Genomic DNA, 11,626 nt, shown 5'->3' with positions numbered 1-11,626 from the left:
CAGGCTGGGTCAACTCCCATCACGTGTTGTAGGCCTGGATTATCCCGTGGTATGAGCCTCTTTGCAGGTGTGGGGGCCTCCCTGTCTTCCTACCCTAAGCTGTTTTTATCAGTGGAGCCCTGAGCTCCAATTTATCAACCAATTTATCCAATCATCACTCCTCTTACTCTATCCCTGCTTGCCACAGAGGTTAGCTCACTCCTTCCTACTGTTGGGTTCTGAGAATATGAAATATACTTGTTCATGTCACTGAGGGAGAGAGGGTAATGTATAACGTTTACATTATGTCAGGATATGTCACTGAGGGAGAGAGGGTAATGTATAACGTTTACATTATGTCAGGATATGTCACTGAGGGAGAGAGGGTAATGTATAACGTTTACATTATGTCAGGATATGTCACTGAGGGAGAGATGGTAATGTATAACGTTTAGTTTATGTCAGGATATGTCACTGAGGGAGAGAGGGTAATGTATTACGTTTACATTATATCAGGATATGTCACTGAGGGAGAGAGGGTAATGTATAATTTACATTATGTCAGGATATGTCACTGAGGAGAGAGGGTAATGTATAATGTTTACATTATGTCAGGATATCTCTGTCTAGCAACAGAGATGCATTGGCTGTTCAGGTGTGTAGGAGGAGACTCAGCATCTTTAAATAGCAGTGTTTGTGTGAACATGTCGTTGTCTAATGCAGCTGTATTGGTCCTCTGGGAAGAAGTACACTTGGTTTAAGCTTTCATAGTGTCTGTAGATTTTGTATACTCTGATGCTACTGATTATGGGTAGTTTGTGTCCTGGTTACTCGCTTAAGGCCTGGGTATAGGATTTCAGCTGAATTCATTCTTAACTGAAAACAGGTTCAGCACTTTGTCTGGGTGGAGGTTGAAAACCTTACAGGCTAAACTCCTAGTGACATTTAGTGTTCTGTTTACAGTTACCCTGTAGCTCCCCTGTGGCTTCCTGCTCAAGCCCACAATAAGGTCTGGCCACGGGGCCAACTAAGGTGAATCCCCTGAGTCTGTAGTTGTTTTATTGTTACTTTACTTCTCAGCACTTTATTCAACAGATGAATGAACTAGTTCATGAAAACCAGTAACACTTCTCTTTTTGTTCCACAGCCTCACAACTGATGTGGATTTTATAGATTTTGAAAAACAAAGCAGTAGCTTCTAACAATAGTAATTAAGTTCTGTTCTTACCTTGCCCCAAAATCTTCAAGCTTCTAATGCATTAATCACTTATCTTTTACATTGCTGTTTATAAATGGTTTCTGCCCAAGCCTCCTTAACTACAGCCACACAACACATTCTCTCCATTACATGTGACATCGTCTCCTTTACATGTGATGTTTACACAATGTTAGGTAACACATTGTTTCCTTTGTACGTGATGACAATCATTGGCTTCATGGCCCACCTGCCATCAGACATGTCTAATGGCTCTAACCCAGGGCTTGAGTGCGATGGGGGTGTCGCCATATAAGGTGAACCTCCGGCAGAGGAATATATACAGTGGGGCAAAAAAGTATTTAGTCAGCCACCAATTGTGCAAGTTCTCCCACTTAAAAAGATGAGAGAGGCCTGTAATTTTCATCATAGGTACACTTCAACTATGACAGACAAAATGAGAAACAAAATCCAGAAAATCCCATTGTAGGATTTTTAATGAATTTATTTGCAAATTATGGTGGAAAATAAGTATTTGGTCACCTCCAAACACGCAAGATTTCTGGCTCTCACAGACCTGTAACTTCTTCTTTAAGAGGCTCCTCTGTCCTCCACTCGTTACCTGTATTAATGGCACCTGTTTGAACTTGTTATCAGTATAAAAGACACCTGTCCACAACCTCAAACAGTCACACTCCAAACTCCACTATGGCCAAGACCAAAGAGCTGTCAAAGGACACCAGAAACAAAATTGTAGACCTGCACCAGGCTGGGAAGGCTGAATCTGCAATAGGTAAGCAGCTTGGTTTGAAGAAATCAACTGTGGGAGCAATTATTACGAAATGGAAGACATACAAGACCACTGATAATCTCCCTCGATCTGGGGCTCCACGCAAGATCTCACCCCGTGGGGTCAAAATTATCTCAAGAACGGTGAGCAAAAATCCCAGAACCACACGGGGGGACCTAGTGAATGACCTGCAGAGAGCTGGGACCAAAGTAACAAAGCCTACCATCAGTAACAACACCATAGTACCCTCCAAGCTCGTCATCAAGCTCGAGACCCTGGGTCTCGACCCCGCCCTGTGCAACTGGGTACTGGACTTCCTGACGGGCCGCCCCCAGGTGGTGAGGGTAGGCAACAACATCTCCTCCCCTGCTGATCCTCAACACTGGGGCCCCACAAGGGTGCGTTCTGAGCCCTCTCCTGTACTCCCTGTTCACCCACGACTGCGTGGCCACGCACGCCTCCAACTCAATCATCAAGTTTGCGGACGACACAACAGTGGTAGGCTTGATTACCAACAACGACGAGACGGCCTACAGGGAGGAGGTGAGGGCCCTCGGAGTGTGGTGTCAGGAAAATAACCTCACACTCAACGTCAACAAAACTAAGGAGATGATTGTGGACTTCAGGAAACAGCAGAGGGAACACCCCCCTATCCACATCGATGGAACAGTAGTGGAGAGGGTAGCAAGTTTTAAGTTCCTCGGCATACACATCACAGACAAACTGAATTGGTCCACTCACACAGACAGCATCGTGAAGAAGGCGCAGCAGCGCCTCTTCAACCTCAGGAGGCTGAAGAAATTCGGCTTGTCACCAAAAGCACTCACAAACTTCTACAGATGCACAATCGAGAGCATCCTGGCGGGCTGTATCACCGCCTGGTACGGCAACTGCTCCGCCCTCAACCGTAAGGCTCTCCAGAGGGTAGTGAGGTCTGCACAACGCATCACCGGGGGCAAACTACCTGCCCTCCAGGACACCTACACCACCCGATGTTACAGGAAGGCCATAAAGATCATCAAGGACATCAACCACCCGAGCCACTGCCTGTTCACCCCGCTATCATCCAGAAGGCGAGGTCAGTACAGGTGCATCAAAGCTGGGACCGAGAGACTGAAAAACAGCTTCTATCTCAAGGCCATCAGACTGTTAAACAGCCACCACTAACATTGAGTGGCTGCTGCCAACACACTGACACTGACTCAACTCTAGCCACTTTAATAATGGGAATTGATGGGAAATGATGTAAATATATCACTAGCCACTTTAAACAATGCTACCTTATATAATGTTACTTACCCTACATTATTCATCTCATATGCATACGTATATACTGTACTCTATTTCATCGACTGCATCCTTATGTAATACATGTATTACTAGCCACTTTAACTATGCCACTTTGTTTACATACTCATCTCATATGTATATACTGTACTCGATACCATCTACTGTATCTTGCCTATGCTGCTCTGTACCATCACTCATTCATATATCTTTGTGTACATATTCTTTATCCCCTTACACTGTGTATAAGACAGTAGTTTTGGAATTGTTAGTTAGATTACTTGTTGGTTATTACTGCATTGTCGGAATTAGAAGCACAAGCATTTCGCTACACTCGCATTAACATCTGCTAACCATGTGTATGTGACAAATACAATTAGATTTGACTTGATTTAACACACTATGCCGCCAGGGACTGAAATCCTGCAGTGCCAGACGTGTCCCCCTGCTTAAGCCAGTACATGTCCAGGCCCGTCTGAAGTTTGCTAGAGAGCATTTGGATGATCCAGAAGAAGATTGGGAGAATGTCATATGGTCAGATGAAACCAAAATATAACTTTTTGGTAAAAACTCAACTCGTCGTGTTTGGAGGACAAAGAATGCTGAGCATCCAAAGAACACCATACCTACTGTGAAGCATGGGGGTGGAAACATCATGCTTTGGGGCTGTTTTTCTGCAAAGGGACCAGGACGACTGATCCGTGTAAAGGAAAGAATGAATGGGGCCATGTATCGTGAGATTGAGTGAAAACCTCCTTCCATCAGCAAGAGCATTGAAGATTAAACGTGGCTGGGTCTTTCAGCATGACAATGATCCCAAACACACCGCCCGGGCAACGAAGGAGTGGCTTCGTAAGAAGCATTTCAAGGTCCTGGAGTCGCCTAGCCAGTCTCCAGATCTCAACCCCATAGAAATTCTTTGGAGGGAGTTGAAAGTCCGTGTTGCCCAGCAACAGCCCCAAAACATCACTGCTCTAGAGGAGATCTGCATGGAGAAATGGGCCAAAATACCAGCAACAGTGTGTGAAAACCTTGTGAAGACTTACAGAAAACGTTTGACCTCTGTCATTGCCAACAAAGAGTATATAACAAAGTATTGAGATAAACTTTTGTTATTGACCAAATACTTATTTTCCACCATAATTTGCAAATAAATACATTTAAAATCCTACAATGTGATTTTCTGGATTTGTTTTTCTCATTTTGTCTGTCATAGTTGAAGTGTACCTATGATGAAAACTACAGGCCTCTCTCATCTTTTTAAGTGGGAGAACTTGCACAATTGGTGGCTGACTAAATACTTTTTTTCCCCACTGTACATTCTACCTGCAACCTTCACTTCCTCCCTTTGGCTGGGTTGTGCTCCTCTCTAGCTGTGGTTGGGGCCTCTTCCTGTCCTCCTTTTGCTTCTTCCATGTTTTCAGTGTTACCAGAGTCCTGTTGGGAGGCTGGAGGAGTCCTCAGGTCATATTGACCAGGCTTATTCACAACACAATGTAAATGAACGTTGGGTTTGTTTCAAATCCTGCCCACAGCTGGTAGCACACAAGTAATCATCAATTCGAAATGGTAAATTTGCGTTGACTTTGGATATCCATATGGGACTAGGTAGGGACCATCGGTAAACAACACAATGTACATATGTTTCAATGACTTAACCTCAAACCAACTATGCATTGTAGAAATTCATATACAAATATTGAAAGCATTTAATGACAAAAACTAAAAGGTGTGCAACATGAATTAAAATATTGTCTCATTTACATTGTGTCATTTATTGACCGTCCCTAACTAGTTGCAGATATAGGCTATCCAATATCAAACCAACTTTGCCACAGTCGCACACCAGCCGGCAGATGCTAATTGGTGAAATCATTTGGCTAACTCTTCCCACCTGAACAAACACACGAGAAACCACACTGCAAAACCAACTCTCATTTGAATTCAGCCATGGCCACTAGCATTTCTTAATAACCAAATCTAGAACGAGACCAGGAAGTGCAGTTGCCCTTTCAACAAGGTCTTTTTTCATGTTTTTACTTGACTCACGATATGATGTAGATGCTGAAAGTAAACAGTATGGTGGGTCTATTTCCACAACAACTAAGAGAGTTGAAGCGAGAGGCTCAACTTTTCTGTTGTTTTGGTTGTTAACAGTGTGAAGCTAACCTATGCACATGTGCAGATACTGTCTGAGCGAAGTCTTTCATCTCTCTCATCATCAGACCACAGCAGTGAATCTCTCCTTCAGATTTAGAATAGACTATAAAATGATTAAATGTCTAAAATATTTATTTTGTCAATGGGACCAACTGCACTGTTAAGGGCTTGTAAAGTAAGCATTTCACGGTAAGGTCTACATCTGTTGTAATTCAGTGGATGTGACAAATGAAATCCGATTTGATTTATTAGGAACTGCTAAATAGAATCTGAAAAATTATTTTTGGGCCTGTGTCATTAATCAGCAGCCGCTATTGATGTGTTGGGATGGAGACTATCGGAAACTGCGAGGTCAGAGTTCACGAGTCATAAATAACCACTAGATCTAACAGCCCTCCTAGTCTGTATTCCAAGTGACTCCAGACCAGGAGGATGATTCCAGAGTTGACCAGTTGTGACATCCCACCCCTGCCTTTCACCATTCCGGTCCAAAGATGGTAAAACAGCCATGTACACAACCGTAATAATGTGAATAATTAAGTAGTTTGACCCATACCTGTCTGTAGTTTGACACATTATCAACGCAAGCTAACTAACGTATTATTACCAACGTTAGCTAGCTTAGCCATCTGGCTAAAATCTAGCTGAACTCTCATTGGTTGAAGAGTTGTTTTGACTTCAAATGCATTAATATCCTATTTATGACTCACTAACTGAGAGCTAACGAGTTATATTATTATATATTATCAATTATTATATTGTTTATTATTATTATTATTATATATTGTTATATTACTGATGAGTTTCTATCCCAACGTTCCCAACGGACCATAAAACTCAGCCTGTTAGATTGACAGGTGTGATGACCAAGGTGGGGGTGTGTGATGACCCCCCCCCCCACCTTGATCTGTCCACAGGACATGCTACCTTGTCGTGCTGCTGCTCCAGATTCAACTGTTCTCTCTGCGGCTGTGGAACCCTGACCTGTTCACCAGACGTACTACCTGCTCGTAAACCTGCTGTTTTCATCTCTCTCTATCTCACACCTGCTGTCTCGACCTCTGAATGCTCGGCTATGAAAAGCCAACTGACATTTACTCCTGAGGTGCTGACCTGTTGCACCCTCTACAAGCACTGTGATTATTATTTGATGCTGCTGGTTATCTATGAATATTTTAACATCTTGAAGAACGATCTGGCTGGTTATCTATGAGCATTTGAGCATCTTGAAGAACAATCTGAACAATCTACTCTTATAATCTCCACCCAGCACAGCCAGAAGAGGACTGGCCACCCCTCAGAGGCTGGTTCCTCTCTACCCGGCACAGCCAGAAGTCTGGTCACCCCTCAGAGGCTGGTTCCTCTCTACCCGGCACAGCCAGAAGACTGGCCACCCCTCAGAGGCTGGTTCCTCTCCACCCAGCACAGCCAGAAGAGGACTGGCCACCCCTCAGAGGCTGGTTCCTCTCTACCCAGCACAGCCAGAAGACTGGCCACCCCTCAGAGGCTGGTTCCTCTCTACCCAGCACAGCCAGAAGACTGGCCACCCCTCAGAAGCTGGTTCCTCTCTAGGTTTCTGCCTTTCTAGGGAGTTTTCCCCTGGCCACTGTGCTTCTACATCTGCATTGACTGGTCTCTGGGGTTTTAGGCTGGGTTTCTATATCACCACTTTGTGACAACTGCTGATTAAAAATGGCTTTATAAATACATTTGATTGATTGATTGATTCAGAGAAAATAATCATGTTCCTTGAGTTTTGTTGGAGTGACAAAAAGTGGCTAATAGCTAACTGATCTCTCATGTCTCTTCATTGAGCAGAACAGCCCAAGCGGAGCCGTTGCTATGGAAACTCACAGACTCAGAACACCATGTGTGCATAGGGAGCGAGAGACAGACAGAGGAGCAGCTAATTTGGCAGAAGTCACAAATACGATGACTTGCAACTCGACTTTGACTTTAACACCAATGACTCGTGACTTAACTTGGACTTGACGCCTTATGACTCGACCTGACTTGATACCCTCCCCCGGCCCGCCACAGGAGTCGCTGGTGCTCGATGAGACAAGGACACCCCTACCGGCCAAGCCCTCCCTAACCCGGACGACGCAAGGCCAATTGTGCGTCGCCCCAGGGACCTCCCGGTAGCGGCCGGTTATGACAGAGCCTGGGCGCGAACCCAGAGTCTCTGGTGGCACAGCTGGAGCTGCAATACAGCGCCCTTAACCACCGGGGGCCTCCCGGGTGGCGCAATGTTTTGGTCACTTTCTGTCAGTGGTTGACAGTAAGTACAGCCCAGTGTGTCGCAGAACATTGACATCAAAAGTAGAGAACCTCTACAGAGAGACGTTCAAACTGAAAACTCAGTTGAGCAGCACGGACCATGTTTCAGTCACAGTGGATATTTGGCCCTACAGAAAGATGAGGGGGTTCCTTGGTGTCACTGTGCACTGTATGGAGAAAGATGAGGGGGTTCCTTGGTGTCACTGTGCACTGTATGGAGAAAGATGGAGAGAGGATACAGCTCAAGTCAGCTCTTGGCGAAGGCTCACACACAGCCGAAAGAATCTGTGAGCAAATTGAGGCCATATGTGATGAGTACAGTATTGAAGATAAATTGGACTATATCATTAGTGACAATGCTGCCAACATGAGAAAAGCATTCACGGTGTGCTTCTCCATTGAACAAGAAGATGAAGTACATGACGAAGATCACCTTGATGACCCAGAGCTCTGGAATGACCTAACCCTGGAAGACCAGCAAACAGTGGATGTTGCTATTGCAAAACAAAACAGCGCTTGCAGTGTTCTGCCCACACTCTCCAGCTGCTGGTGGGAGAAGGCTTGAATAGAAACAAAAGGGATGACTCCTTCTCTTTCAAAGTTATCAAAAATCAGCTCAAGGCTGCATACAAGCACAACATTCAAAGAGGTGTTTGAGGCTGAATTCGGGGAAAGAGGCATCCCTGCTGGTGTCAACACAACATTCAAAGAGGTGTTTGAGGCTGAATTTGGGGAAAGAGGCATCCCTGCTGCTGTCAACACAAGATGGATCTCAGCACTGAGACAAGTGAAGGCAGTTATCCAATGTGGCCATCTAAAGCTCAGTCATGTTCCAGAAAAGGCTGGGCACAAGGAGTTGTTGTTCACAGTACGGGAGTGGAATAAGTTGAAGGAGTTGGAGGACATCCTGAAGCCATTTGGAGAAGCAACAGATATGACACACGGGGAGAAGTTAGTCACTATCAGTTCTGTTGTTCCCTCGGTCCTGTCCCCGAATCACCACCTGCAGCAGGGAAGCCTCACGTCCACTTCCTGAGCGGCCTGGTCAGAAGTCTCCAGGCATCCCTGAACAAAAGATTTATTGGAATATTTATCAATGTGAAAATGGCCAGGAATCAGTGCCCCATTTTCAGATCCAGTCTACCTCAAAGCAGCTGCCTTGGATCCGGCTTTTTCTCTGATGTGGGCGGAGCACCATGTGCTGGTCAAGGAGGAGGTGGCACAGAGAGTGAAAGGTAAATATTATCGAGTTTAATATAACTTTTTCTCATAATTTAATCCAATTGACTGCAACAATAATACTTGTTCAGTTTATCCCACTGCATCACCAAAATACTCTAATACCGGCCATTTTGTTTCTGCTATGCTTTTACATGTTTTGCCAGAACTGATTCTGCAAGATGCTGCAGGGACTGAGCAAGCTGTGCCTCTTGTTGATGAGAAACAGCGAGAGGACCATAGTCCTGGACAAGAAGAAGGGCTGTTTGCAGCATACTGTAAGAGGCAGAAGAAAGCTGTGGGGACCTCTCCAGCACTACAGCTAAGTCACTACCTTGCGAAGGACAGAATGACCTCTTGTTCTGGGCAATGAACAGCAAGGCCCTTCCTTCACTGAGCCGAGTGGCCATCAGGGTCTTGGCAGTGCCTGCCTCCAATGCCCCGGTAAAGCGTGTCTTTAGCCATGGTGGCATCATACCGCGGCCTCATCGTGCACAAATGACTGACAGACTTTTATCGCATTTGGTCTTTTGCAAATGCAATGCATCACGGGGCCCTGAGATAAGAGAAAAAATGAAACCATATTAGAGAGACATATTTCCCTCAGATTACACAGATCCACAAATAATTCAAAAACAAATTCAATTTTGAAATTCCAGTGTGCCATCACAGCAGCAAGATTTGTGACCTGTTGCCACAAGAAAAGGGCAACCAGTGAAGAACAAACACCATTGTAAATACAACCCATATTTATGCTTATTTATTTTCCCTTGTGTACTTTCACCATTTGTACATTGTTACAACACTGTATATATATATATATATATATATATATATATATATATATAATATGACATTTGTAATGTCTTTATTGTTTTGAAACTTCTGTATGTGTAATGTTTACTGTTAATTTTTATTGTTTATTTCACTCTCTCTTTCTCACTCTCCTTCTCTCTCTCTCTCTCTCTCAATTCACTTCAATTCAAGGGGTTTTATTGGCATGTGAAACACATGTTAACGTTGCCAAAGCAAGTGAGGGAGATAATGTACAAAAGTGAAATAAACAATAAAAATGAACAGTAAACATTACACATACAGAACTTCTCTCCCCCAATCCCCAGCCTATAGGGAGGTCAGAGACCTGACCGTGTGGTGCCAGGACAACAACCTCTCCCTTTTTTCCCCTCATCAATCTACGCACAATACCCCACGATGACAAAACAAAAAACGTTTTTTAGAAATGTTAGCAAATGTATAAAAAATAAATAATGAAATATCACATTTATAGTATTCAGACCCTTATCTCAGTATTTAGTTAAAGCACCTTTGGTAGCGATTACAGCTTCAAGTCTTAGGTATGACTCTGGAAGCTTGGCACACCTGTATTAGGTGAGTTTCTCCCATTTCATTTAAACCTGGTTCCTTTAAACCTGGTTCATTTAAACCTGGTTCATTTAAACCTGGTTCATTTAAACCTAGTTCATTTAAACCTGGTTCATTTACACCTGGTTCATTTAAACCTGGTTCCTTTACACCTGGTTATTTTACACCTGGTTCATTTAAACCTGGTTCATTTAAACCTGCAAGGTTCTTTATACCTATAGGGTTAATTTAAACCTCAATGTACAGCCTGTCCTTCTCTTTACAGACAGGCAGTTGCGTTATTTGTGAAGGACCTTATGTATCAACTTTTTTTTTAAATTGTGTTTTTAACATTGGATAAAAGTGAAGATTCAGAGCTATAAAATGGTACACCATACACTAAAGTTGAGGAACAATGGGAAAGTAATTCTGTTTTGGAATTTGATAAACTTGTGACCTCACTTCTGAGAGAATGGAGAGAACAGCTAATTAATCTATTTTATGAAATTACAGTCTTGAAAAGCTCGCATTGTTGAATTCAACCCGGGTTGGATCCCAGGCTGTGTCGCAGCCGGCCACAACCGGGAGACCCATGAGGTGGCTCTCAATTGGCCCAGCGTCATCCGGGTTAAGGGACGGTTTGGCCAGCCAGTATTTCCTTGTCCCATCGCGCTCTAGTGACTCCTTGTGGCAGGGCGGGCGCCTGCAAGCTGACTTCAGGCGCCAGCTGGACGGTGTTTCCTCCGACACATTGGTGCTTCTGGGTTAAGCGAGCAGTGTGTTAAGAAGTAGTGTGGCTTGGCAGGGTCTTATTTCGGAGGACGCATGGCTCTCAACCTTCGCCTCTCCCGAGTCCGTAGGGGAGTTGCAGCGATGGGACAAGACTAACTACCAATTGGATATCACCACGAAACTGTGGAGAAAGAGGTAAAAAGTACAAACAAAAATAATTTGACGTCAATTGCGCTACTTTCATGTATCCCATTTACAGCACACAGTGGAGGGAAAGTGTACAGACACATGCTACTAAAATGTTGCAGTTTGGCTTCGGCTTAAAGCTTGACAATGAATAACCAATAAACAAAACTTGCCTGAGAACACCATGCAAAGGAGAAACATGTAGGTCTGTTAGAGCAGTAGTCTGGGCTGGCTACTCATCTACAAGACACGTAGGTCTGTTAGAGCAGTAGTCTAGGCTGGCTACTCATCTACAAGACATGTAGGTCTGTTAGAGCAGTAGTCTCGGCTGGCTACTCATCTACAAGACATGTAGGTCTGTTAGAGCAGTAGTCTAGGCTGGCTACTCATCTACAAGACATGTAGGTCTGTTAGAGCAGTAGTCTAGGCTGGCTACT

The sequence above is a fragment of the Oncorhynchus nerka genome, linkage group LG12, assembly GCF_034236695.1.
Source record: "Oncorhynchus nerka isolate Pitt River linkage group LG12, Oner_Uvic_2.0, whole genome shotgun sequence".
Taxonomy (NCBI): domain Eukaryota; kingdom Metazoa; phylum Chordata; class Actinopteri; order Salmoniformes; family Salmonidae; genus Oncorhynchus; species Oncorhynchus nerka.
This window is presented reverse-complemented; position numbering follows the sequence as displayed.